The following is a 6,272-nucleotide window of genomic DNA, read 5'->3' on the forward strand; positions in this document are numbered from 1 at the left end:
ATACCAATTAATGAACAAATTACACCTTCTTAGAGTCATAGTCACAGTCAAACAGGTTGTTTGTCACAACTCATCCATAGCAACAAAGATGTCCATCTACGCTAAGCCCATCTGCCCACGTATGCCCCACATCCCTCTGAACATGTAATATTTATCCACATGTCCAAAAGCTGCTATTGCATCTGCCTCAGCAATTTCTTCAGGCAGCTTGTTCCATGTACAAAATGCCCTCTGGGTGAAAAATGTGCCTCACATAGTCATATTAAATCTTTCCCGCTCTCACCAGGTCCACCAGGTGGCGCCTTACAATGGCAGCCTCGCCAACAGTCTGTCTCGTCCTTTTCTTCTTTTGTTGCTTTTAGTCTGTTGTTAAATGTATGTTTTAGTGTATCTTTAGTTTTGTAATATACGTGGCGGGGAGGGGTGGAACTTTTTTAAAATCTCTTTCCTCGACGGAGATGCAACTTTATCCGTATCATATCTCTGTCCGTACTGCGGCCTAACATCGTGGAGGCAACGGAGGCGTTTGCCTGACCGTAGCAGCTGGAACAGTCCATTGCAGGGGTGGAAGAGGTCTCTCATGATTTTGTTTGCTCTGGAGTGTGCACCTCCTGAGGATAGTTCCTGCGGGGGTGAGTGAAAGTTCCCATAGTGCGTTCAGCCGAACGCACTATTCTCTGCTGGCAATCCCTTTATTTGTCCACATACACATTGCCCGGGGATCGACTTTGGGAGTTTCGATCACCGGATGCGGGAGCTTCGACCGCTCCGACTGCGAATGGTTCGACTGCCCCGACTGCGGGAGAAAAGGAGGGAAGATGATAATACGTTATTGCCTTCCATCACAGTGTGCTGTGGTGGATGTTGATGTTAATTTTTATGTTGTTGTGTATCTTGTTGCTTTTTTGGTATGACTGTATGGCAAATCAAATTCCTTGTACTTGGCTAATAAATTAATTACTTACTTAAATTAATTACTTATTAATTACTTACTTACTTCCATAAACCTATAACTTTTAGTTTTTCATTCCCCTACCCTTGATAGAAATGCTGTGCATTCACTCTTTCTATAGACCTCACAATTTTACACATCTCAATACCTTCTCAGCCAAAGCCCAAACTTTCCCAACTGGTCCTTATAACAGTCCATTGATTACTGGCAATATCCTCCTAAATATTTCTGCACTCTGTCTGGCTTAATGGCATCTCTCCTTTGGCAGGTTGACCAAAACTGATTACAATATCCCAAGTGTGGTCTCATCCACACCTTGTACAACTGCAACAAGGACAGACTTGAGAAATGTATAGACTGTATTGAACAATTGGTAGAGCCTCCAAAAATGTCGGGTGAATTTTTTTTGCACGGTTCATGCATTGGTTATATTTATTATTTGAATAAAGTCTATTTTGAAAAAAATAATTATATATATATATATATATATATATATATATACTAAAAATTGGAACGATTCAGTGAAGATTAGCATGGCCTCTGCGCAAGAATGACAAAAAAAAAACATAACATCCCAACTTCTATACTCAGTACCTTAATTAATGAAGCTGCCATCTTCAGGGAGTTATATACTTATCATAAGATCATAAGTGACACAAGCAGAATTAGACCATTATGCCCATCTACTTCGCCATTCAATCATGGCTGATCTATCTCTCCCTCCAAACGCCATTCTCCTGCCTTCTCCGCATAACTTCTGACACCTGTACTAATCAAGTATCTATCTATCCGCCTTAAATATATCCACTGACGGCCTCCATGGCCTTCCGTGGCAAAGAATTCCACAGATTCACCACCCTTTGACTAAAGAAATTCCTCCTAATCTCCTAAAAGAACGTCCTTTAATTCTGAAGCTATGACCTCGAGTCCTAGACTCTCCCACTAGTGGAGACATCATCTTCACATCCATTCTATCCAAGCCTTTCACTATTCTGTATGTTTCAAAGATTTTTCATTCTTCTAAACTCCAGCGGGTATAGGCCCAGTGCTGACAAACACTCATCATTGGCCAACCTCTTACCTGGGATCATTCTTGTAAACCTCCTCTGGACCCTCTCCTGAGCCAGCACATCCTTCCTCAGATATGGTGCCCAAAATTGCTCACAATATTGCAAATATTTGTCCTCCCAGGTGTCTCTGTTCGACAGCACTCCCCAGGACGTTGCCATGCACTGTGAAAATCCTACCCTGGCTTTAGTTTCCAAAATGCAACACCTCACACAAATCTGAATTAAACTTAATTTGCCGTTCTTCAGCCCATTTACCCACCGAGAATCGAATGGCACTCTTTCTATCACCAAAATATTCACTTGGATTCCTGCCCCAGATCCATTGGCTGTCAGCAGAACCAATAAACCACAAACTCATGCAATGTAGGGCAATATGTCTCCCAACAATAGAATTGGGAGAGGTTAGATCCTTTACTGCTTGGTTCTGTTAATATAAATACATTGAATGGATTGAACATTACGTTCCCACAGCCCTTTAAAAATGTACTGTTAGTTGGCAGGCTTGTTCTCTGTAGGCACTTTCAGGATCCTCGAACAGGAGTTTCCTATTATCCTGGCAACCGTACAATAGAATTCACAAGTGACTTAACTTTTGAGTACATTGTTAGTTCTGCCATTTCATGAAGAAAGAATAATAAAAGCATGACAAAAGTACACTGCCAAACAAAGAAGAGATTTATTGGTTGTTGCGTGGTGTGTTATCTGAAAAAAATGTTGTCAGTCGCAATCTGTTTTATCCGTTACCATGAAAGCAATCCAGAGAAAGCAGGATAAATCTAATCTGGCTAATCACTTTGCCATCAGTCTACCTTCAATCAATAGAAGAGTGATGGATTATATCAATGACAGTGTTATCAAACAGCATTCTCTTTCTGATAACAAAAAGCAGGTGTCAGTGAGTAGGCTTTGTTAGGTCCACCTGGCTCTAGGCCTTATTTTCCCCTGGTCCAAGCATGGACAAGAGGTTTGTATTGAAAGTGGCTTAACTTGATATCCATAGAATCATAGTCATAGAGAGATACAGCATAGAAACAGACCCACTGGCCCATTGTGTCCATGCAGGCTATCAACCAACCATTTACACTAATCTTAAGGAGCTGTCCTACTTGGGCGACCTAATTGGAGAGTTTAGAAGAGTTTGAAAAAATGTCATTTTGAAGACCTACTTCAACTATGTAGAAGACCCCCGACCTCCGTCGACTAGGTCGAAGACTAGCTTCGACTTGCTACAACTAGCTATGACTAACTTCGGGAAAATTGGACATCAAATAGTGGAAAGTGAAGACAACCACCTTCAATCACCTTCAACCTCCCTTCGACCTCGTTTCAACTATGATGAAGACTATCTACGACTACCTTTGATTACCCTCGATTAACATGCCGACCAAATACGACCCGCTAGGACTAAACCTACGAGTAAAAAAAGTGTCGATTTTTTCCATGGCGACCTTTATTTACTCGCGGGCACTTTTTAACATATTGATAGAAACGCCGGCTGAGGCCTCGAGTACGCGGAGACCACTCTCGAGCATGAAGGAGAGTTACGTAGACCTCCTACAACGTCGTGTCCACCATGCTGCGAGCATGAATCAAGGGCAAACCCGCCAGAACTCACGGATTAGGTCGCCCAAGTGGGACAGGCCCTTTACATTAATCAATTAAAAAAATTCTCACATTACCAACTCCTCCCAGCTTCTATCATTCACCTGCACATTAAGAGCAATTTGCAGGGGCCATCTTACCCACCAACCCACACATTTTTGGGATGTTGGAGGAAATCAGAGCACGCACAGGGAATCCACGGGACAGAGGAACACAAGTTGTCAAGCAGCACCCATGGCCAGGATTGAACTCCGGTCTCTGGCATTGTGAGTTAGCAACTCTACCAGCTGTGCCACTGTAACGCCTGTTAGGCAGCATTTGATGAAAAGTAGCATCACAGACTGCAAATAAGCCCAAAGTTAATGAGACTCAAGGAGAATAATCTGTACAGTCGTAACACAAGAAGATGGCCATGTCTGTTGGCAATTAATCATTTCAGCTCCATTATTTTGCTTCAGCAGTTCTCTAGCACAGTGCCCTCCAGCTAATCATAATCAGTTGTTTCATGACTTTCTCTCCATGAACAAGGTCAGAACGAGGAAAGTTTGTTAAAAATTGTGCCATATTCAATTTAATTTACAATTCCTCAGTTAATGAAACAACCCGTGACTATAATACGTACAGCAAACATAGTCTCTTCTTTCAAAAAAAGGCAGCAGGGAAAAGCCTTGGAACCACAAAGCAAATAAATAAAGTGCTGAAGGAACTCTGTGGGTCAGACTGCATCTGTGGAGGGAATTGGACAGACAATGTTACGGTCAGCGCCCTTCTTCAGACTGATGGAGATGGGAGAGAAAGTGGGGCGACATGGGTGAAAGCTCCACCACCACCATCCATCAGGGGGGAAAACCACTAACTGAAGAAAGGGGTCATCTCAGATGTTACTGAAGAAAGAAGACATCTCTGTTTCCCAAAGTTCTGCCCTCACTCCCTCTCCCCCAGAAGGAACTAGGATAGAGTTTCCCAGTTCCTCACCTTTCACCCCACCGGCACCCCGCATCCAACATATCATTTTCTGACATTTCCGCCACCTTCAACACGATCCCACTACGTCACATATTCCCTTTTCCACTTTCCATAGAGACCACTCCCTCCGCAGCTACTTGGTTCACTTAATCCTGTCCATCCAACCAGCTTCTTCCCCAGGCATTCTTCCCTACACTGCAGGAGATAGTCATAGAGCAAAACAGTGTGGAAACATGCCCTTCAGCCCAACATGTCCCAGCTACACTAGTCCCACCTGCCTTTGGGCCATATCCCTCCAAACCTGTCCTACCATGTACCTATCTAACCGTTTCTTAAACGTTGGGACAGTCCCTGTCTCAACTACCTCCTCTGGCAGCTTGTTCCATACATCCACCACTCCTTGTGTGAAAATGTAACCCTTCATATACCTATTAAATCTTTTCCTCTTCACCTTAAACCTATGTCCTCTGGTCCATGATTCACCTATTTTGGACAAGAGACTCTGTGGATCTTCCTGATCTATTCCTCTCATGATTTTATACATCTCTATAAGATCACTCCTCAACCTCCTGCGCTTCAAGGACTAGAGTCCCAGCCTACTCAACCTCTCCCTATAGCTCAGACCCTCTAGTCTGGCAACATCCTCATCATTCTTCTCTGTACCTTTTCCAGCTTGACAACATATTTCCTATAACATGGTGCCCAGAACTGAACACAATACTCTAAATGCGACCTCACCAATGACATATACCACTGCAACATGACCTCTCTACTTCTATACTCAATACTCTGACTGATGAAGGCCAATGAGCCAAAAGCCTTTTTGACCACCTTATCTACCTGCGACTCGACCTTCAAGGAACCATGCACCTGCACTTCTAGATCCCTCTGCTCTACAACACACCTAGGGCCTTACCATTCACTGTGAAGATCCTGCCCATGCAAGACCTCACACTTCTCAGTGTTAAATTGGCAAGAAACGGGATTGCTAATTGCCAAGAAGCGGGAATGGTACCAGAGGATTGGCGTACTGCGCATGTTGTTCCATTGTTTAAACAGGGTTCTAAGAGTAAACCTAGTAATTATAGACCTGTTAGTTTGACGTCAGTGGTGGGCAAATTAATGGTAAGGATACCTAGAGATAATATATATAAGCATGTGGATAAACAGGGTCTGATTAGGAACAGTCAACATGGATTTGTGCCTGGAAGGTCATCTTCCTAAGGACTAATCTTCTTGAATTTATTGAAGAGGTTACCAGGGAAATTGATGAGGGTAAAGCAGTGGATGTTGTCTATATGGACTTCACTAAGGCCTTTGACAAGGTTCCACATGGAAGGTTGGTTAAGAAGGTTCAATTGTTGGGTATTAATGCAGGAGTAGCAAGATGGATTCAACAGTGGCTGAATGGGAGATGCCAGAGAGTAATGGTGGATGGCTGTTTTCAGGTTGGAGGCCGGTGACTAGTGGGGTGCCTCAGGAATCTGTGTTGGGTCCACTGTTGTTTGTCATATACATCAATGATCTGGATGATGGTGTGGTAAATTGAATTAGTAAGTATGCAGATTATACTAAGATAGGTGGTGTTGTGGATAATGAAGTAGATTTTCAAAGTCTACAGAGAGATTTAGGCCATTTGGAAGAGTGGGCTGAAAGATGGCAGATGGAGTTTAATGCTGATA

General features: G+C 43.1%; 1 non-coding gene across 1 annotated transcript; it reads left to right on the plus strand.

Moving 5' to 3' along the window:
• Positions 1 to 1,432: 1,432 nt before the first annotated feature.
• Positions 1,433 to 1,537, plus strand: LOC129704787 (U6 spliceosomal RNA). The gene has a single exon (XR_008724773.1). It is a non-coding gene; the product is annotated as a U6 spliceosomal RNA (small nuclear RNA).
• The last annotated feature ends 4,735 nt before the right edge of the window (positions 1,538 to 6,272 follow it).

Source organism: Leucoraja erinacea, chromosome 1 (assembly GCF_028641065.1).
Source record: "Leucoraja erinacea ecotype New England chromosome 1, Leri_hhj_1, whole genome shotgun sequence".
Taxonomy (NCBI): domain Eukaryota; kingdom Metazoa; phylum Chordata; class Chondrichthyes; order Rajiformes; family Rajidae; genus Leucoraja; species Leucoraja erinaceus.